The following is a 23,067-nucleotide window of genomic DNA, read 5'->3' as shown; positions in this document are numbered from 1 at the left end:
GCCCCTCACTGCTTCTCCCACCTGCAGGGGAAGTGTGGCCAGGGCAGCAGGGAGCTCAGAGCAGTGGCAGCTTTCTGTGCCCCCCACTGTGCCCTGCTGTGTCAGGTTCCAAAGCTGCTCTGCAGAAGCAGTGGCCAGGTCTGGGGCTGGGAGGCAGCTGAGGCTGGGGCCACTTCTGGGAGGCAGCTGGGGCCAGGGCCAGGGCAGGGAGGCAGCAGCTGTTTGCAGCTTGCCCAGTTCTGGGTAGCTCCTGATAGCTATAAAGCCTGGGCATGGGGGGGCAGGGGCATGAACAGGGCTGGGGGGTAGGGACTTTGGGTGGGGGGTACGGGGCAGCAGGGCTGGGGTGCAGGGACTTTGGGTGGGAGGCAAGGGGCACAAGCAGAGCCTCCTGCCATGTACCCCCTGCCCTTGTTTTGTTTTGCTGGCATGCTGGCACTCCAGCACCTTCCAAGGTAGGCATTGTGTTTTTTTCTGCGCTCTGGCCAAAAAAACGTTGCCTACCCCTGTTCTAGTCTGTCAATGTTTTCAGAATGGGAGGGGGAAAAGGAGCAGAGGGAGATCAGTTTGGGGGTTTTTCAGCCCCCCTGGAGGGTGGGACTGGTATATTGCAGCCCCTCCCCCCCCCCACAGGGGGCTCCAATTCATGCACCAGCTGCGGAGCCCCAAAAATGAGCTCTCTCTGCTGCCATTCCCTCCTCCCATTCTGAAACAAACAGTGAACAAACTTCTGTTTGCTCTGAGGTAATGTAACTCAGAATGCTTTGCAACAATCTTTCTGAGTTACAGCTGGAATCTGCACTCCTATCTGCCCCCTGTATGTGACAGGGGGATAAGTTAAGGCCAGGACTCAACATCAGCCCACCCACCTGTCTATGTGGGGCAGTCTGCCCAATCTCTCCTGCCACGACTTGCTGTTTGATAACTGGTATATAATGCAGGAAGCTGCCCATTTTAAAGCCCTGATACCAGGGGGCGTTGTACACAGCTCCATACCATCCCTACACTGTGTCCCATGCCTCGCAGATGGCATCATAAGTAGATCATAACTCCGGCCTGAGGTCAAGCTAGCTTTGCCCCTGGCTGGGCCTCTCCCATTCTATTCACACACTCTGCCCCCTCTCACAGGGCCTCTTACATACTGCCCCTCACTAGGCCACTCTCAACCTGCCCTGCTCCTCTTGAGTGACTCCCTGGGCCATCAGGCTTACCTACTCTCACACTGATTGGTACACGGACAGCACTTTCGGGTCACTTAAGCTTCTTTACGAGGCACTGACCTTATGCCCTGCCCTGGTCGGAGCTCAGCCTCTAGCCCCTCACTGGGCAACTTGCTCCTGTTTTCACTTGTGTGGGCATTGGCCCATGTGCTGCCCTTCAGGCCACCCCTGCAAGCCTACTTAGCACATCCCTGGTACAGCCCTTCAGGTCACCCCATGCAACCCTACTCTGTATCCACCAACACCCACTCCCTCAGGCCACAATGGTGCACCCTCCTCTGGGCAGGCCACACACAACTTCTGTCCCACTCACTGGGGCCACACTCTTCCACTGCCCCTTCTCTAGGGCCTCTGGAGTCTTACACTCCTGCAGAGCTCAGATGCTTCTCTCTAGCCATGCCTGTCCTGCCCCCGCCCCCCCCAGTCTGTTCCCACTTATAATTACACACTGAGTAGTGGGGGCCCCTACCCACCTTTCACTGGGGAGGCAACTGGCCTGGTATATCTGGGGAACTTCCCCACCACAGGCAGTCCTGTCAGGCCATCCTTCCTCAGCAGGGTGCAGTTTCAAGTCATACCTAGGACCAGGAGCCTCCTGCCATCCCCATAGCTCCTGCCCTTACCTCCAAGATGTTCTGAGCAATAGCTCAGCTGGGTGTTGTTATTCTGGCTGCCAACAGCAAACTGCTGTCTCAGTCCTGGGAGCCTGGATCTAAAATGGAGGCATCTCAGCCCTCTCCTCCTATCCCAGGGCTCTCCTGCAGTCATGTGACTGCCTCATTAGGGCTAGCCCACACCTGCAGGCTGCCCTGCTGCCAGCTGTCAAACTTTAAAGTGGCAGGCGCCAAAAGTGCCCTGCCACAATGTACAGACTCATCAAGAAAGCACCTTAATGAAAAGAAAAAAACCCCAAGCCAGAAATGTGTTAAAAAAGGTGTGTGGCAGAGGATAGGGCTGCACTCCAGGATGAAATCTGAGACAATATCTGAAGATAAAAGAAAAAGAGAAATAGTGTTGCTAGCATGTTCATTGGTCTATAAAGGAAAGGAGAACAAGGCTTTCCCTACATTTGCATTATGGGTTAATGAAAAACCGTTATCAAGACTCACCTTGTCAGGTGCAAAAAATTGGGCATCTTTACATGTGTTCTGGGGCTGGGGAGGTGTTTTAATTAGAGTGACTCTCATTCAATCCGAGGTGCGCATTCAATGAGCATTAGTTAAAGTGCCCCTGCCACCATTTTGTAATGGAGGGATGCTGAAAACACGTGATGCTGAGGCTGTTGGAACATGTTAATTGAGTCTGCTCCAACACGTTCTAATTAGAATGTGTCGGAGCAGGCATCAGGCACAAGGGCACCTGTAACTTAGGTGTTATCCCCTTCAGGCTGGGCATTGTTTGTTGGCTGCTTATTTCACAACAACAGGCAAATAGCTGGTAGTATGTCCAAACAACAGTCCAACACTAGGCCTACTTTCCCTTTGGCAGACTACTCCAATTAACTCCACATCTGGTATTCTTTCCCTTCCAGCTGATCTGGATTCTCCCCTTTAATCCCTCCCTCTGAACTGATGCCACAGTAGGTCTTTAATACTCCCTCTGGCTAACATGGGTTTTCTACACTCAATACATGGACATCTCTCTAAAAACAGGGTGCATGTTGAGGAAGCCAGCTAGTTATTTTTTCTACTCTTAATTCTCCTCTTGAAGTAAAAATAATAATGAAAATCATTTACTTGAAAAAACAAACAAACACCCTAGCAGAAGCCCAATGACAGTTTTTACAATTCTCCAAATGTTAAAATTGCTGGGACTACAGCAGAACAGCTGGAAAATTCTTCTGTCTCAGTGGTTCTCAACTTCTTTAAACTCAAGACACCCCTTCTTAGATTCTAGGTACCCCACAAAAATGACAGCTCTTCGCTTTCACCGTTTGTTTTGTTTTTTACTACAAAACATAATATGCCGATTCTTCTGTTGCAAAGAACTCAGAAGGACCACAACAAATGAGAATGTTTTGACATCATAGATTCCTATTTGAAATCTCTAGGTTTATCTTGTGAATCATGGTTGCACACCTAGTACTAACAGTGAGTGGCACCCCACAACACCTTAGATTTTAAGGCACCCTAGCTGAGAATCACTACTATGCCTACATGACACAAAGGAAAGAGAGACCTTTTAGATCAGTGTCCTGGTTTAAATTTTAAATAACTTTTGGAGTTCAATTATAGTGTGATGTAAAATGCAGTGAAAGACTGATTTACATATTTGCAACATTCAGCATTAAATTCAAACTGCAATCAATAGTTGTTCTTTTATGTTATGTTAATGAAACAATTTTAAGTGACCTTTTAAATGTGTTTGCTTTGCAGTCATTTTGGTTTTTAGGGGGAAAAAAATCCCTTAATATAACTATTATTAAAATACCTAATAGCACAGCTAAGGGCGAGAATTCTGTTGGTGTTTCTGTTATAAACTCTGCTTTTCATGGTTTATGACTCAGCAATAAAAGCACATTCTTGGATGAAATTTGGTACAAAGTCTCTCTGTACTGTCAGAGGCCGCCTCTTGTATAATTTCATTATACCCTGTCTCCAAATTTCATTTGACATTATAACAAACACTTCTTTTTAAAACACACATTTCTCAGTCCACAGCAAACATTTCAGAAGCTGGAAAACAGGTTTACAGAGAGAGAGGGTTGTACCTTGTGAACATGCTGAACAGTAAAATGCCAATCATACAACCCACCCCCACCCCCTTTGGTGGGGCATGCTCTATAAAATGACCCTTGGTATAGCAAGAGTCGAGGAGTTTTTGTTCTCCCTAACTGCACAAAGCTCTCACAGATAGTAAGGACTATGCAGTGGCTACCTGGGATCTGATCCTTCACTCCTTGATCAGGAAAACTCCCTAAGAAGTCATCTGGAATTCTGCCTAAATTAGGAGTACAAAATTGGACCCAAATCTTAAACCACTGGCCCACTATCATTAAAGATTGAGTGGGAGAGAAGTCTCATGAAATATAAAAGCTACAGTATGTTGCAGCAACATTCAGAATCCTACTTAAACTGACAACAGCAAAGGAATTCCATATTTAGGCTGCCTCTCTGTCCATAATTCACTACGTTATTCTACAGAATTAATATGTATTGATACAGATGTAGCCCAGGTACACCCACGGGTGTGCCCTGTCTGCAAGTAGAAGGGATGGGGTGGTCAGGCAAGAGGGGCCTGCCACCAGGGAGCAGTTCCCTCTTTTCTCTATAGAACCAGGCCGGGACAAAGCACTTAACTATATACAAATTTATTGCTATACAAATACAAATAAGAGATATTAAATATTTACAGTAGAATTGGTATGTGACACCATATACCATAACCTGCAATCAACACACTGTACCACTTCGAGGGACTGCAAAACATAGAACAGGTAACTGGGAACTCAGTACAGATGATCCACAGTGCAGGCAATAATTAACCCCCCTGCACAGATGAACATTAACACCCTGGAATAAGTAAGTCAAGGCATCAACATAGTAAACCCATATAAGTATCAACTCAGATAAACCCAGGTAAGGTGAGATAGCAATGCAATAGATGTACACAGGCAACAATACAGGTAAGTTCTAATAATAGGCAATAAACATATATAGGTAATAAAAACAGGTAAACCAATATAAACCCCTTTAAGGAGCACCCATAACTATATTAATATCAACAGTATGAAGCAAACATCAGTCACAAAATATGAGGTGCACTCAGCACCCCACGGGGTATTCCCTGGAGCCCCTCTCCTTTAGGGCCCCAGGATGTGGACACGCCTCCCCACAGCGGAGGAGGGCGGAGGCTGCAGACCCTCCTCTCCCAAGCCTGCCTCCCCTATGGGACCCACTTCCCCAGCAACTCCCGCTCTGAAGCAGACAAGCCAGTCCCACAAGGGCCTCTCTCCAGCGGTGCCTCTGGCTCCTCTCAATGGCCCGATGCTATGCCCTGGGCCCACCCAGCCTCCCGCCAGGCCTTCCCGATGGTCCCGTGCCCTGCACTGGGCACCCAGAGAGCTCCTACAGGAGCCATGGCCTTACTGGCTCCAGTTCCCCCGTCTCACACTGAGGGTCTTTCCCCTTCCCAGGCCCTGCTCTGGGTACCAGGGCTCTTTTAGTTTAATGTGGAGCCACACTGAGGGGCTCTGGCTACCTGGCCTAGAGCCAGGGCTAACTTAAGAAGCTTCGAGCTGCTCTCGAGGTTGACTCTCCATGTACTGACCTGCACACTGTGTGGGGCCTGAGCAGCCTTGAACTTCTCCCATGGCCAGATGTCCATGCGTGGACCTGTACACTGTGTGGGGCCCAAGCAGCCTCGAGGTGCTCCCAGGGACGGCTCTCCATGCACGAATCCATGCACCGTCCTACCTAGCCACTTGCCAGGTTCGCAGGCTCAAGCTGCCTTGAGCAGCTCCCAGAGCCTGAACGCCATGCACCAATCCGCGCACCATCGAGGCTCAGGCAGGGTCCTGATGACAGTCTTCTCCAGAGCTCCTCTCTCCTTGCTGTCCCTCACTGCATCTGCCCAGCTTGCCGAGCACGCTGGGCTTTTATTTACACTGGAGGCCCTGCCCCAAAGTCCACTGGACCTGCAAAGCACAGTCTTCAATCAGGTCCAGGGACTCCTCGCCCCGCAACCCCTGAGCAGGGGCAGGGCAAGCCCCTCCCAGCTGTTACCTGATTGGTGGAAATGTTCCACCAATCTGAAGTGTCATTCTCCAAGCCTGGCTTGCTGGGCAAAAGCGGCAAGCCTGCCTCACAAACAACATATTTAAAAAAAGACTACAATTGAAAAATAAAGCTCTTCAAAGTTTAGGAAATACCAGCCTTAATTCAACTTCCCTGTGCATACACAGTGTGATACGGTTTTATTCTATAGTCCTAGACTGTTTTTTCACAGGTGCTCTACTTCATTCTGTGCACAGGCAATGAGGCTGTTTTCATCTTCAAAATGCATCGAAGGCCATCTGCCATATTTACTTAAGTCATGCCTACAATAAATACCCAGTTATTCATTTTGTTACAGTTTTTTCTCTGGTGCTTATACAATGCTAATACATTTATTTCTGGATTTTCACAGCAAGACAAGAGCACAATCCCTGTTTGACAGACTTGGCAGGAAAGAAACAAAGACCTAGATCTGCAAAAGGACTTAGGCACGACTTCAAAGCACCTTGTTGCCTAGTGCAAACCCTTACCCAGGCTCCCTATGGAGTGCATGAGAAGAGTTATGCAAAACTCTAGAACTCTTGGTTCAGAGATGAATGGAACAACTAAGAAATTTTATTAGACCAACTAAGAAATTGCAAAAAAAATGGCTTTTTCTGCCAGCTTGGGAAGAGTTAGGTACCTCATAATAGCCATCACACTAAGTAGAAAGCCACCTAAGCCAGGCAGTGAGAATTACCAAGGAAGTTTATGTGACTTAAACCTTCAAAGATTTACTCATCTCCCTCCTGGCTGCTTGGAATCACTCATACTCCTTCATGTGTATCCACTTAGCATTTACAACCCTGAACCATCTTGGGGAGGTACATGCCTAAGCCAGCCCTATCTTAAAGGAAGAATCTAGTATCCTCTCTTTATTTAATGGCACACTCAGGACAGCACTCACTTCAGATGTGAGAGAACTGTGTTCCAATTCATTCTCTGCCTGAGGGAATTCAAACACGCATCTCACAGGAAATGCTGATATTTTGGAATAGGATTTCTCAGCTTTTCCTATTGAAGTTGTTCCACTTTGCTGTTCAGCACCATGAAAACTTAGCTCCTGGCATGACCAGAAGCAGACATTCAGGTTCCTGGGGAACTTTGAGAGATGAAAATTTACTTAATCTCTAGGGAAACTATGTATTAGGCTTAGAAGGGAGCTAAGCAGTCGGGCTGTGCGAAATTTCACCAGCTGTTTCAATTTGACACTGTTTCAACTCATTTCGAGCTCAAAACAGTGAAATTGAATCGAAACAAAGGGCTTCGAAACAGCCTCAAAACAAAACGAGGCTAGTCTAAACATTTCGAAAGTTTCAAAACATTTTGAGTTTTGAAGCAGCCAGCAGCAAGGTGGTGGGAGACAGGGGAGAACCAGGGCTGCGCTCCCAGCAGCAGCCAGGAGCACAGCCCTGACTCTCCCTGTCTCCCGCCACTGGGCTGCAGGAAGCCGATCACAGTGTGGGGGAAGGGAACTGAGCTCAGGCTCAGTTCCCCTCCCAAGTGCTGCAATTAGGTTGGGGGAAGGAACAGAGCCCGATTGCTCAGTTCCCCTCTCCAGCCCTACGATGGGGCTTGGGATGGAAAGTCAGCCCAGCTGACTTCCCATCCCCAGCCCAATCTAGAGCATGGGATGGGAAGTCAGCCAAAAGTTGGAAGCTGAAGCCAGCTGGGCTGAGTTCCTTTCCCCAGCCCGATGGTTGGGCGAAATGTCGGAACAGCATTGAAACAGCCTCACTGTTTCGACAAAGCGAAACAGAACAGCTCTTTCGACTCAAAATGGAATTGGAAACAAAACTCTGTTTCATCCAAACCTCAGAACTGAAGTCAAAACGGAACAGTGCCGTTTCACACAGCCCTATTAAGCAGTGCTTCTTGGGACTTCTGTATTTAAAGGGGATGTCTATACTGCAGCATCAGCCTGCTCCTGAGAGTATGTTTCTAAGCACATTCCACCTATTTACTCCCTCATGTAAAATTAAAACCTAGAAAAACAGTGGTGAGGCTGCTCAGGGGTCTTCCCAAAGGCTTGCTCTCAAGCTTGCCACAGACCAAGTACCATACCACAACCTTAAACCTGCATTCTCAGCCTGCCACACTGCAGCTTGTCACCCAGGTTGGTCGAGGCTGTCCTGAAGCCTCCAGCATCATATGGCCCTCCGCCCACTCTCTGGCACCAGAGTGGCTAGTTGGGGTCAGCCAACCCTCCACTTTCCCAACCCCCACCCCCGACTGGAACAGGAATTGTCTAGGCAACAGGGCTCAAATCTAGTCCTATGCTGCTCTGCCTGATCTTCTGGCTTTCTGACTCAGCTTGTTCCTAGACCTCACTCTCAGACTGACCTCCTGGCTTCCTGACCCAGCCTATCCCTATATTTGCTTGCTTCTCCTGACCCTGGTCAGCACCTTGTTTCCTTGAGTGTCTCCAAACCTGGTTGCCCACAACCTGGTTTGACACTGTGATCCCAGGGGCAGCCACAGAAGGACACTGTGGATGACTTCACTGGGGCCTATCAGTATTTGGAGCATTTCCTGGAAGAAAAGGAGGCATACTTGAGAACAGCCTGGACAGGTGCAAATTATAAATAGGGTTATTAACCATTTTTGCAATTTACCAAAATGTGTGGGCTCTCCATCATTTCTAGTCTTGACTTCAATACTGGATAGTTTTCTGTTGTTGTGCTGCCTGTCCCCTCCCTGGTCTGCTGCTTACACACACACAACAGCTGCCTGTACCATTTGTGTTACATGTGCAGTGGGTTGGCCAAACCTGATCTAGCCAGAACTCCTACATAACACTCAAGCTGCAGAAATTGAAACGTATTCATAGTGTGTCTTTTGGAAAGCTATCTAGTATTTAAGTCAAGACTGGAAATGATGGAGAATCCACAACTTCTAATAAGTGATAACAATGGTTAATTGCTGTATTGAAAATTTGCACCTTAATTTTAGTCTGAATTTCCTGGCTTCAGCTTCCAACTTTTGGCTCATATTATGTTTTGACCTGCTGGAGGACTCTCACCTATCAAAAGTCTTCTTACCATATAAGTACTTCTGGTTTGGGAAAAGTAACCCTGTGATTTTTTTTTTGGATAAATTAAAAAAAAAGAATAAACATCTTACATTAGCTTCACTCTATAAGTGTTGTCTAATTGTTTTGGTATCTTTTTTTCCACCCTTTCCAGTTTTTCAACATCTTGAGGTGGAAGCTGTGGAAGAGAATGAAAGAAGTTGCTCTGTACCTTAACCTCTGTCTGTGGAGGGAAGCTTCCTGGCAACCAGGCACTTCTGTCTGGGCTACGATTCCTGGAAGAGGGGTCCACCTATGTCCTGTCTGTGACCACCTCTGTTGAAGGACTAGTGTACCTAATGTGAACAAAAAAGTTAGGCTAAGACAATACTCAGACTCCACATCACTGATTTTTCCTGCAACAGGAAACTGACTTAAAAGGCTAAGAGTCTGTAACTGCTCAGCACAAGACAAACAATACAATCATATACCATTTACACAGCAGGCTAAGTCCTATCATTTTTAGTAAGACAAAACATACCTTGATTTAACTGAAGTCAGGTCTGAATAAAAACTACAAGGTTTGCACTCTGTCTGTGTATGGCTAGATCGGTAATGGGGTTATAATAACAGGCTGCATATTAAAAACAAAATAAAACCATCAGGAGGGCATGATTGTATGCAAATAAGTATTTTGCAACAACAGCTTGAACTTATTTACACAACTGATTATGAGGGATTTGTATGGAAAATTGCATTCTTGAATATGAGTGGGGTTTCTACCTATTGGGGTTGGAGGAATGAATTAAGCCTGTTTGAAATAAATCAGTTAATTGCCAAGTTCTTAAAAATATTACGAATAAAGCTTGACCTTTCTTAGCTTCTTGAATCATGACAGGTGCTAGTGAGGGTGCCAATCCATGGCATACCACAATATGTCTGTGCTAACAGAAATTCTGGCCAGAGCCCAGCATCATTTGCATATTTGATCATGGGAGCAGCAAGTGCCTTTGCACATGCCAGTCAGATAACTGCTGACCTAACTGTCTATTTGCATGTGTAAAAAGGGATTCTAGCAGGGATAAGAGATGAACCATCTTTAGGAAATGGTCCTTAATACGTACTTTGCATACCTGATTTTCCTTTTTGGAGGTTCCTTAAACTTTGAGCTCCTATCCCTCCCAGGAAGTACAACATTTTACTCAACTATGATTGAACAGGAAAGGAATCTCCCTGCCCTTTATTGCAAATTTCCCTTTGGTGGGTTTAAGAATATTTAAATAGTAGCCTAACTTTATTTCCTGCGATTTCTTGCTCTGACTTGGTAAAGATTCCACAATGGCTTTTTTCACTCAGGGTTTAGCAATCTAAAAGTTTAAAAAAAGAATACACAGCACACCAAATTAACACTGATGTAACTTAATTTATTTCAGCTCCACTACATCAGGGTTGTCCACAGCTACTAGAGCTGCTCATTGGCACAACTCTGGAACCCAGAGGGTGAATGCTGCCACAACTTGCCATCCCATTCCTTTGCCTGCTGCTGAATTCAGTGTCTTTGGTCACTGTGGGTGATTAAAATTGGTACCAGGGGATAAAGGAAGGCAAGTGCTGGTGCTATTCACTCCATAGATTCCAGAGCCACGCCAATGGAGCAGACTCTAGCAGCAGGGGTGACAAACAAGCAGGTCGTCCAGTCTGCAAGAATCCCTGCGGTTTGGATCTGACCCACAGGGACAAATGAGTTGGACTCCCCTGCACTACATAAAGATGAAATAAACCTAGAATCCTTTTCACCAGGTTTTCTGATCTGAATGTATGCACTCTATGATAAAAAAACAGAAGTTCCTTAATGAGGTCAACCTCACAGACTGAGTCAATGCCTTGCTCACTCTCTCTCTCTCTCTCTCTCTCTCCAGAACAACTCTCCTGCTCAGCAGTAAGTCTGAAGACAGCTCCCTTCTCTTTTCACTTTTTAATCATAATTTGTAAGTGGATATGGTGATTGGAAAAAGTGCAAGATCAACAGTTCTCAGAACTGAGGTTCCCTGATTATCCACATAGCAGGTAACAGGACAATTGCAGTGCAAGTTTCCTTCCATTGCCTCATTAATGTGTCTCTGGCCTGACTGGGCTAAACCATGTCTAGAAAAGTAAATGGATATTTCAGTATCAGTACCCATTCAGTTCCCAGCCTCTGGTGTAGCCATGATGCTAATCTGAGTATCTACCCTCAAAAGCCCCTTCCAAGAAAACAGTAGGTAGGTAGTAAAGAAGATAAATAGTTAAATATCACTGGGTGTTCTTGGTCTCTGGTCTGTTCTGCTGTGTAGGGAAAAGAGGTGAGCTGGTCGGCATCTAGGCAGCTACAATCCCACAGAGTACACACACCTGCTGACAACTGTTCAATTAGAGAGGGGGATCCCTCCACCTACCACCTGGGTTACATATATCTTCAGCTATAGTGAGATACAGTAATCAAGCTGGAAGTGGCAAATGCATTCATCTCTGGTATTTAACCAGTCCCCCGAAAAAGGGATAAAGTTTGCTAGCAGTCTTCAGGTAAAAGAAAGCACTTCTGGGAACTGTTGCAACAGTAAGCTCAGTAAGCCACTCCACAATTGAAAAAGCCTCTTGGATATTGTGGAAGAAAGCCAGCATTTCTAAAAATTAAATGTTTTTAAAGTAAAATCAGTCAAATACCTGAATAATGAGGAGTCAAACAGGACCCAAAGGCTTCAAAGCAGCATGATTCAACAAATACATACATTAGTCAAAGGTGGAGACACTATCATAATCAGTTCTTTGAGGCATTTCCCCTTTCTGGCCAGCATTATTTTGGTCTTGTCTGCATTCAGTTTGAATCAATTACTCTCAGAAAATGAGAGCAGTCCCTTGTTGTGCCTTGGTCTGAACCTTGTGAGAGTGATCTAGATGGTTTTATCTTTTATCAGCCAGGAGAGGCATGGATCCGTTATATAGGTGGTGCCATCATATTGATCAGGGCTTCCTGAGCTTAAGCTGGTGGAGAATAGGTTTAGGTTAGAGATCAGAAGGCAATATTTTACAGTTAGGGTGGCCAAAATATGGGAACCAACTTCCCAGGGAAGAGGTCCTCGCCCCTACTGTGGGTAAATTCAAGAGGAGGTTGGATGATCACCCGTCTGGGGTCTTGTGAACCCAGCATTCATTCCTGCCTGTGGCAGGGGGTCAGGCTAGATGGTCTGTTCAGGTCCCTCCTGACCCTAGCTACTATGAAACTATGTGTGATAAAGTCACATTCACTCAAAGATGGTGGGGCATAGCCTGACCTGGGGCAGAATTTTCTTTCCCAGTTACTTCAGCTGATCTTGTCAGTGAAGTAGGCTGACAATAGTTCCAAACAGCAGTCAGTGCTTATGCCTATTGGCTGGGCTATGCAGTTTAGGTTGATTAACTAGTTCCCGAGGCAAAATAGTTCATCTAGCCAAGATTTACTGTATTATAGGTAGAGTAGAAGGCTCTTTTTGCCTCCTTTGCAACAGTGTTGGGCCATAGTTTCATTTACTCACAGAATAGCAATGAAGTATATATTTTTGCTTTGTTTGTATATTACTATACTTGACATATATTAGACAATTCACTTCGTGGTTTCATAGTAGGCAGGGTCAGAAGGGACCTGAGCAGATCATCAAGTCCGATCCCCTGCCATGATAAGGAAAGCATACTGGGGTCAAATGACCCCAGCAAGGTGTTCATCTAGCCTCCTCTTAAAGACCCCCAGGGTAGGAGCCAGCACCACTTCGCTTGGAAGTTGGTTCCAGATCCTAGATGCCCTGACTGTGAAGTAGCAACTCCTGATGTCTAGTCTGAATCTACCCCCTGCCAGCTTCTGGCTGTTATTTCTAGTCACTCCTGGTAGTGCTCGGGGGAACAGGGACTCCCCCAATGCCTGCTGGTCCCCCCAGACTAGTTTGTAAATGGCCATTAGATCCCTCCTCAGCCTTCTCTTGTGGAGGCTGAACAGGTTCAGGTCCCTTAGGCTCTCCTTGTAGGGCCTGCCCTGCTGACCCCTGATCATGCGAGTGGCCCTCCTCTGGACCCTCTCGATGTTGTCCACATCCCTCCTGAAGTGCAGCGCCTAGAACTGGATGCAGTACTCCAACTGCGGCCTGACCAGTGTCGCATAGAGGGGGAGGATCACCTCCTTGGACCTGCTTGAGATGCATGTGTAGATACATGACAAGGTATGGTTGGCTTTCCTGACCATGTCCCCACACTGTCGGCCCATGTTCAACTGGTTAACTGTGCAAAAAATGTAGACCAGCCACATGTGCAAAGTAATTATCACACAAAAATGTCTATTCAAGTATAAAAAGAAGTGACTAGCTACAAAGTTAGTGCTTGAAAATGTGTGACAACACTATAGCTGGTTTATAGCTTTAATTTGAACATGTGGCAGGATGCTTACACTGTTCTTTTCCTTTCCACCCTCTAATTTTCCTCCACTTCTGAGCCCATACACACCATCCAGAATGAAACAAACACCCACACAATTTAGGGCACAGTGTAAGAAACACTTGTAACTTGAACCTGTTTTTCCCCTCTTTTATTATACATCATAACTGAGAGTGTTTCTTAATGATAATTTAAAACAGTACAGAAATGGGTGCTGCTTCTTTGTGGGCACTTGGCTGTGTTGCATTTCTCTCTGAGCACACTGACAACTCATTGAAATAGTGAAAACTAACTGTTTTCCCCTTGTAAGTCACTGAGTGGCTCTTTAATCCACCATATCACTTATTTTCTCTGTTTTATAACACTTTTTTCTTATAAGCAAGTTTTTAATCCATACATCTCAAGGCCCTTGGCAAAAGCAAAGGAGTCACCCCCCAGTTTGCACATAAGGAAACTGAGACAGCCATTGAAGGAACTTGTCCAAAGTTCCAGGGCAGGGGTATGTCAAAGCCAAGTACAGACATTCCTCTCCTGAGCCATATCTGGTGAACCATGAGACTGCTACACAGCATTCCCACATTTCCTCAAGCTACCCTGCTCCTCTGGCAGACTTTGCCCATGGTACAACATTGCCCAGTGTTTGCTGTTTATTCCATGTTCACAATTAGCCAAAAAGGCTTATTTTGTCAGAACAGTCAAGCAAAGATTTCTACTTTCTGCTCTCTCCTCAGCTATTCTTCTATGGAACTAATTATCTTGGTAGCCACCCTAACTCGAGGGCATGATTCAAAACCCTTGTGAAGTTAACAGCAGACTTTTAATTGGATTAGATTAGTTTTTGGCTCAGGCCTAAGTCTACCTTGCTGCTACCCTCCTCTATCTTTCAAACCCTTCCTTAAAGCAATCTTAAGAGAGACTTACAAAGCAAGTTTTCTTCTCCCCAAATATTAATCAATAGATGGTAGACTATATTTAAATGCCTACTGAAATGAACAAGACAGTGCTAATTTTACCAATTCCTTGTCTATTATTGTAATGGTATTGAGTGATATGATTCCTCCCCCTCCACCCCACAGATGATGAGACCTATTAAGAATATTAGCCAAGGGAGTCCTGCTTCAGCTCCAAAAGTGATTGGAGTCTCCAACTCTGGATAGAAGGAAAAAGGGTTGTAGTATCAGTGCCTCTCTGTGAAAGCAGATTTTTTTTTTGTGCTTATTATGTTGTCTGTTTAGAAAAGTGATTCTCAACCAGGGTGCCACAGCACCCTAGGGTGCCTTGAGATCCTTTCAATGGTGTTACAAGGTGACACGCACTGTTAGTTATGCAAACATAATCACAAAATAAACCCAGAGATTTTAAACAGAAATCCATAGTTGTGAGTTCTTTATAAAGAAAAACTGCTCTAATATTTTTCTGTGGTCAGTAAAAGAGTGAAAACAAAGAGCTGGCATTTTTGAGGGGTGCCTCAAATCTATCCAGGGGTGCCTTAAGTCTAAAAAGGTTGAGAATCACTGGTTTACATTTATAGCTTTTCAAGCCAGGGACTCTGCTTACATATTTGCCTGTGCAGCATATGATATTCTTGTGATTCCATTGCAATAATCATATATATCTCTTATGATAGAATAGGTCAGTAACCTACTCCACAGCTGAAAACTCTTGAATATTGTAGAAGAGAGCCAGCATTTCTAAAAAATAAATATTTTTAAAGTAAAAGTCAGTCAAATGCATTAATACTTAATATCTCCATCAATTACTTTATTCTTATCAATGCAATATCAGTACATTCCTTTAATAAATCTTTCATGCCTTTTTCACTTTTAATTTTAATGGGAGAGGCTAAACATTTTTATAAAAGTGTTATGTGTTTACTGCAAACTTTTCTTTGAGTACAAGAAAGTAATTTTAAATACAATTGTGCCGCATGATTGTAAAATGTCTTATGTATGGGTAATTGGATGCAGCTTTATCTCCAGCTCATTCAGTAAATACTTGGAAAAGACATGAAATCTTACCATTAAAAAGGAACAAGCTGACCCAAGAGATAAATGAGCTGATGAAAAAAAATATTAAAAACCCCCAGTTTATTCCAGTGAAAAGAATGGTGATATGAAACAAATCAAATTAGTCAGGGTCTGTGTGCAGGAGGCAAGTTGGTATCTGGAGCCATTTATGTAACTGTAACATGATTGTAGACAATTTCAGAACTAAGAAGTCAAACTATGTTTTTGTAACCAGACCGTAACATACTAATAACAAGTTCAACCACAACAGCTTTTTATACAACCCAGTATCAGTGCTGCTCTCATATTCACATATTCCACTGGGACTGAATGCATTTGAATCTCTGCATTCTGGAAAACCACAGCGTGATGTCCAGAGCACATTACACAGAGCAGCACTAGTGACATGTAAAGAAAGAGCTAAACAGAAAACTGAACAAAATTGGCAAAAATACTCAAGACACTGAAATTTCTCAGAATTTTTCTGAAGAGCTCTGTATGCTGCAGTGCATCCTACCTCACTGGGATGTCAGAGGAAATAAAGGAATGTCCAAGGGAACACAGGACTGGGATGGACCTCCCAGGCAACCAAGTCCTTACAACTGTATTTGCAGTGAGCAGGCTAAGCAGATACAGAAGCAAGGGTAAGAATTCACATCTGTGAAGCTCAAGAGTATAATGGCATAGTTTAGTCAGCCAGTCAGGCCTCTAGCACAGATGGCACACAGTCAGGTGCCATGATTACCAAACATGTTTACATACTGCATGTAAATACAACCACGCTTAGAGACAGTTGCTAAGTACGTACAAAAGATACAGCTAAAAGTGATAGCATACACCAGGGCTGTCCAACTTCTGAGCAGCCACAAGCGACACCCCACTTTAGCCATGAGCCCGTGTACTGCATGTTGCATGGGATTCCTGCCACATGTGCTGTGCAGACCCCCCCCCCCCCCCCCCCCACACACACACACACTGCTGCATAGGCAGCATGCCCCTCCTGGATGGACTGCCTTGCCCCACCACCAGCAGAAGCTTGGAAGAGGGAGGAGGCCATCCAGATACCCCAGCAGAAGCAGCATGAGTAGTGGCTGGGTGGGAGTTCATGAGCTGGGTGTTAACCTTTTACAGGTTGGATGCAGCCGGTGGGCTGCCAGTTGGACAGTCCTGGCAAAGACAACATGCAAGCTCAGGTGAGGAGCTGAAGCTTGTTCAGTCTGGAGATTCAAATGTGAGGAGATGAAAGCCGGCACAAGTTCTGAACTCTGGAATTCAACTGCTCCATTGAAGCCCGAGTTTGCTGATCTTTACGGCAAAGCCCATCTCCCTTCACCATCTTGTGCCAGGAGAAGTAGTAAGGGAAGCTTGGCATTGGCATGAATAATTGAAGGGGGAGTTACATGTTTTTAATTCAGCTTTGCAGCATACCAAGTCATGCTTTGTACTGTATATTTGCCTAGAGGTTTATCTAACAGTTGCATTTTATAAATATTAAAGTTAGGGTGGTCCATTAAGAATAGGAGCTGGCTACACCCAAATTCAGATCCCTATCGCAGACTTCTGAAGCCTGCTATTTCATATTCCCATTGTGATTCTCTAATTTCACAACCTTCTAAACTGAAATAATTACTCAGTTAGTTGTTCAAAAGCTTGCTTCTGTGTTATTACTACCTTAGTCTCTGGGGCAGTGGTTCTCAACCTTTTTAAAGCCAGGGACCTTCCCCCGAGCTTTTTTGAATTTGGTGGCAGCCCTGGGACCACTGTTGTGCTGCCTTGACTCTGTATAGCATCTCCTGACATACAAGGCACATGGAAGGGCAGCAGGTAGAACTGTCCTGTGTGCTTCTTTTTGGGAGGAGGAACCAAACCAGGAAAGGCTTTAGCCCAAGACTTTAAAGAGTTTTAATGCTTTTTTTCCCCTTTAAAAGCATTCATTATATTTAGCTCTCCTAGTAAGACAAAAAGTCAAATTGCTACCATCACCCATTTGTATCAATTTCAACTGTTGTATGTTGTCTGCTGCCCTTACACCAGCAGATATCTATAACCTTGGAATTTAGTCTTTTTTTCTAAAGAGAAAGCATCGGTTGCTGCTGAACATTAATTAATACATTAAATAATATTTGCTACATATTCCCTTTTATTCTGCTAACTACCCTTAACATTTTAAAGTGAGATATTTCAGATCTTATTCCAGGGCCACCATATTTGTAATTTCTTAAAATTGATTCATAGACATTAGGAGCTGAAAAGGACCTTGCAAGATCATTGAGTCCAGCCCCCTTGCCATAGGTAAGAAGTCTACTGGGGTCAAATGATCCCAGAAAGATGGGATCCAAACACCTTTTGAACGAATCTAGAGTAGATGCTTGCACCAGACTCTGTGGGGAGTCTGTGCCAGACCCTGGACACTCGGACTGTAAAGGAGTTTTTCCTTATGTCCAGTCTAAAATCAGCCTACCAGAAGTTTGTGTCCGTTAGACCTAGTTATCCCTTGGTGGGGTCCTGGTGAACAGCTGTTCTCCCAGATCCTGGTGCACCCCTCTTATATACTTATAGGCTGCCATCAAGTCCCCTCTGAACCTTCTCTTCTCCAGGCTGAAGAGTCTCATGTCCCTCAGCCTCTCCTCATGAGGCTTGCTCTCTTGGCCTTTGATCATGCTGGAGGCTCTGCTCTGGACTGTCAAGCTTATCCACGTCCCTCCTGAAGTGGGGAGCCCAAAACTGGATGCAGTACTCTAGCTGCAGCCTCGCTAAGGTCAAGTAGAGTGGGAGGATGACGTCCCTCGTTTTGCTTGAGATGCATCAGTGGATGCATGCCAGAGTTTGGTTTGTTTTCTGGCTACAGCATCACATTGGCGGCACATGTTCATCTTGTGGTCAGTCAAGACCCCCAAGTTTCTTTCAGTCGTGGTGCTTTTTGATTCATGTTGATGAAACTTTAATAAACATTATTAGAAAGACACGGATTTGTAATGTACAAACCTGCACAGTTTAGAGGTTCACCACAAATAAGAAGTCAGCCCAGAGCAGTTTAGAAATTGGTGGATGCCATTTACAATCCTAAGGACTACATGCTGACTAGGAGCTAGTAGCCCTTAATCTCCTAAAGTAAAGATTATGAAATACTTGCAAAAATGTTCTGCCTACCAGGAAAATGGATTAGTTTAAAGTTAAAGTATTTGACTTTGAAGTCACTAGCTTGATAGCAGATACGCCGTGACCTGCAGTATTCTATTTCTCAGATTAGATCCTAGTAGTTGATACTTCCTGATAAAAACAAATCTTGTTTATTATCTTCATGAAAAGAATCTAGCAATGTTTTACAGACAACTCTGTACAATAACCAACAGCACTCTGCTCTCAACTGGATCACAAAACAACATATGCTCCCTGTTTCAGTTTCCAGCAACTTCTCTTAAAGAGACAGTGTAGTGGTTCTGCAATAGCAAGTTCACATAACCAATCTCAGCAGACAGACAAGCCAAAAATGTAACGTTCAAAGAAAATTAGGTTCTTTCCAACCCTTAGAAGTGGTTCTATGCTCACAAGCAGGGCTGTAGTAGGCACAAACAAAAAGTCAGTTAACTGGACACCTAGTCCCAATTTTTTTTTTTGCATGCCACACAACCCCAAATAAGACATGCACTTTGTTTTTGGGAAGTAGAATGTAGAAAAAAAATTCAGAGTCATGGCCAACTGTGTGCTACAGTGTCCAGGAAGTGTGGTATCCCAGGGGACTGTCCAGGTGAGGTAGCAGAAATTTCCTGGAGTGGCAGGACAGCAACAAGGCTAGGCCCCACACCCTTGACTGGTCCAGACGGTTACTTCTTTACTGTAAATAGTTCTTCATATAAGAACCTGTAAAAATAAAGTGTTCTATTATCGGGATGAAGCTTGTGGTACAGAAGCAAACTACGTGCAGCAGCTCACTTGTTTTGAGCCAGCTCAATTGCTCCTTTAGGCACAATCTACTGTGCTCAGCCAAGAACTGTATCTGTGGGAAGGTTAACACAATGATTGCTTGGCCAGAGAGAGAGAGAGAGAGTGTCAGCCATTTTGGCAGCCATTCAAGCACAGCATCTCCCTGCTATTCTAGCAAAGCAAAAACATCAGTTTCTATACTTAAGACAGGGATCCCAATTCTGGTGGGGAAAAGTACATATGGTACACAAGTAACTGTCATGTAGTCAGAATCAAGGAGATTATCTACTAACTGAAGTCTCCCATAATCATAAAAAAAAAAATCTCAGTTATTGAAAGGCAGGCTTTGCTGTAATAAGCCTTTTTTATTTTTGGTAATAATTTTTCTAGAAGAATTCTATATATAGAATAACTTGTGCTACTCTTCCCTCAATGTGTGTGTGCAAGAGACGGGACTCTATACTGGGTGCACACGGCACTACCTGCACCGTAAATACCAGTCCTTTTTAATACTCAACTATTCCTTAGATCAGGGGTTGTCAACCAGGGGTACGTGTGCCCCTAGGGGTACTTAGAAAGGTTGCAGGGGGTACACATGAGCAGGCAGGTGGGGACAGAGCATGCCCTGGGGCATGGTGGCAGCGTCTCCCCCAGCGCATTCCCATACTTTGCTTCTTAGGGGGAGGGGGAGGGGCGCACAGGATGCCACTGGCCGCAAGCAGCACGCCATAGCGTCTCCTTGACCCCCACCTCAGCACACTCTCTGTGCCCGCTCCCAGGAGCAGAGTGGGGTGGGGGGGTGAGGACAGCGGTGCCCCTCCGTGGGCCTCCACACAGACACATGCACCACCTGGCTGGATGGGGAGAGCGGGGGGCTCACACTCAGCGGCCACTGCCATCGCCACCACCCACCGCCACTTTCCTACAGGCAGTCACATGTGCGGCTACATGGGCTGGTGACAGGCGGTGTGTGATTGGCCACACACAAGGCCTGTCAGCAGCTTGTGGAGCTGCACATGTGACCGGCCATGGGAAAGTGGCCAGGGTGTGGCAGCAGTGGTGGTGGTGGTGGTGCACGGTGTGGTGGTGGCAGCGAGTGCTGCATGCAAGCCTCAGCCCCCCATCCAGCCAGGCAGTGCCTGCGTGGCCCTCAGAGGGGCACTGCTGCCCTCACCCCCACCCCAGCCCTGCTCTTCACAGAAACACACTCCCCCCGCCATTCTTGATCTCGCCCTGCCTGTTCCTTTCCCCCCCACATGCACTTACCTGCTGCGGGAGGGGTGTCTGTGTGTCTGTGTCTGTGTCTGTCCCCTGCCCACCTGGCAGCAGCAGGCACATGGCATCATGCAGCTCTTGGGGTAGCAGCAGCGAGGTGCAGAGTCCAGCCTGCAGCAACAGCTGCCTCCACTCCACACACAGATCTAGGGGGCATATTCCCCCCGGGCCTCCACCGGGGTATACACAGCGGTGGGAACCACCCTCCCCTTCCCACAGCCCCTGGATAAACCACTCTCACAGCTCCATCCCTCACTCTGCCCCAGCTGTGCAGCACCTTCCTCTGTCCCAGCCCCAGCCCCACTCCCTCCCTCACCACAGTGGCCTCGATCTGCACCCCCCCTTGAAAAAAAATATAAAGGGGTACATGAGCTGAAATGTCGAGGCAGAAGGGGTACTGTAACAGGCATCGCTTCTGAGCCAAGTTGCAGCCCACTCACCTGTTCCTGTGGCAACCGCCCACCTTCTTGCCTGCCACATCTTGATGTTAATTAATTAGTGGGAGGCTGCCCATTATAATGCCCCGATGCCAGGGGGCGCTCTGTGGCTCCGACCTCCCCTAACACCGCAGCCCAAGCCTCGCAGATGTTTCTGGACGCTGTCTTGTCACTAATCAACTCGACCGCTCCCTTGGGCCTGCTCCGTACCCTCAATGGAAGCACCGCCTCCGGACTCCTCCTCTCTGTGCCCACTCTAGGACTCTATAGTGAGCCTCTGGCCTTTCTGGCCCACCGCGCTGCTCTCCCCTTCTCTCGGGGCACACCGCACTGCTACCCCCTTTCCCCGGGGGCAACCGCAGCCCTCTCCCCTGCTCCAGGGTTAGCCTAGGCAGTAGCCATTCTCCCGAGGCTCACCGCACCCATACTGGGCCTCCTAACAATGTTGCCCCCTCTCTAGGGCTTACTACGCCCGTCCTGGGCTTCCTCAATATTGTCCCTCTGAGGCTTCTCAATATGGCCCCGCTCTAGGGCTCCTCAGTAATCGCCCCTCCTTGGGGCTGGGGTCTACGCACCCCGCAAGTGATGCCCTTGTTGGCGTCTGCTGCGCCCGTCCCGGGCTTCCTACTATGGCGCTCCCCCTCTCTGGGGCTCGCTGCACCCACCTTGGTCTTCTCAATGCTGCCCTGCTCTGGGGCTGGGGTCTATGTACCCCGCACACAACCCGGGGTCTCTGTTCCCCGACCGCAACCCACTGGTTGCGCTCCTCGCTGCCAGTTACGCCTTCACCGGCACGCAAGCTGCGCCTTCACTGGTGCTGGGGTCCCCCTACCATTGGGGTACCTATGAGAACAATGCGCCCTCTTGGCGCTAGACTGTGCCCTCACTGGCGCTGGGGCACCCCACCCCTATAGGGTCCCTACGAGGCCTCCTCCAACCCCTACAGCCTCACCCAAGCCTCCGTTTTAATAAACAGAGCCAAACATAAACTCAAAGTACAAGCCTCTAGGCTATAACGTAACTACAAGCCGCCTGGCCATAACTTAGTATCAAGGCTCGAGCCTCCAGGGCTATCATGAGCTATACTTGCAAATCAGGCTTCTTCCCATATCTTGGCTGAGGGAGCTCCTGCCTCTCTAGCTGCTGGCAGGGAACTGCCAGCCTGGCCTCAGCCCTGGGCTTTATAAGGGCCAGGCCCTGCCTCCTACAGGCAGCTGGCTCCCCTTAGTTGCTCCGGCAACCCGCAGCTGCGCTCGTTACCCTGGCAACCCTCAGCTGGGCTCATTCTGTCCGGCCAGGGCTCGCTCTCTCTCTCCCTGGCAGTCTCTCCTCTCTAGGAGCAGCGGCACCGGGGTGCCCTGCGACACACCTCCCCCCTCCCCCCAAGATCGGACTCACCGAGGAAGATCTTCATAACTTCAAATTCAATTGGATTCGGTGGCTCTTCCTGGCCTTTCTTCACGCACCCCGGTGCTTTCTGAACAAGTGGCGGAGGTTTTAAGGCGCCTCCTCCTCGCCTTTTCCCCAGGGCGCACCGTGTGGTATTTCTCGGGAGCTACCCCGCTGCGGGCAGTCCCCCCACACTAGCTATCCCTGGTAGGGTGCTAACTAGGCCTATCCTTCAGCTAGGAGTCCATTTCTTTGCCACTGGCTATTCACAAAAAGGGTCGACCCCCCTTTCTTTCTTGGTCGCGGTTTTCCTGTTTTTCTCGGCCCCCCTTCCTCCTCATACTGCCTCGAGAGGAAATCCACACTTACATTCTTATTGCCCGGGTGATGTTTTATTTAAAAATAATAGGGTTGCAAACTCAGGGCCCATCTCATCAACCTGGCATTGTACGTTCTCATGTTCTGTAACCAGCGGAGGGGCGCGTGGTCTGTAAGCAGCGTGAATTGTCTTCCCAGCAAATAGTAGCGGAATGTCTCCACGGCCCACTTGATAGCCAAACATTCTTTCTCTATCGTGGCATAACTCTGCTCCGGGGGATGTAATCTCCTACTTAT

This window comes from Alligator mississippiensis, chromosome 4 (genome assembly GCF_030867095.1).
Source record: "Alligator mississippiensis isolate rAllMis1 chromosome 4, rAllMis1, whole genome shotgun sequence".
Classification (NCBI taxonomy): domain Eukaryota; kingdom Metazoa; phylum Chordata; order Crocodylia; family Alligatoridae; genus Alligator; species Alligator mississippiensis.
Note: the sequence above shows the minus strand (reverse complement) of the source record.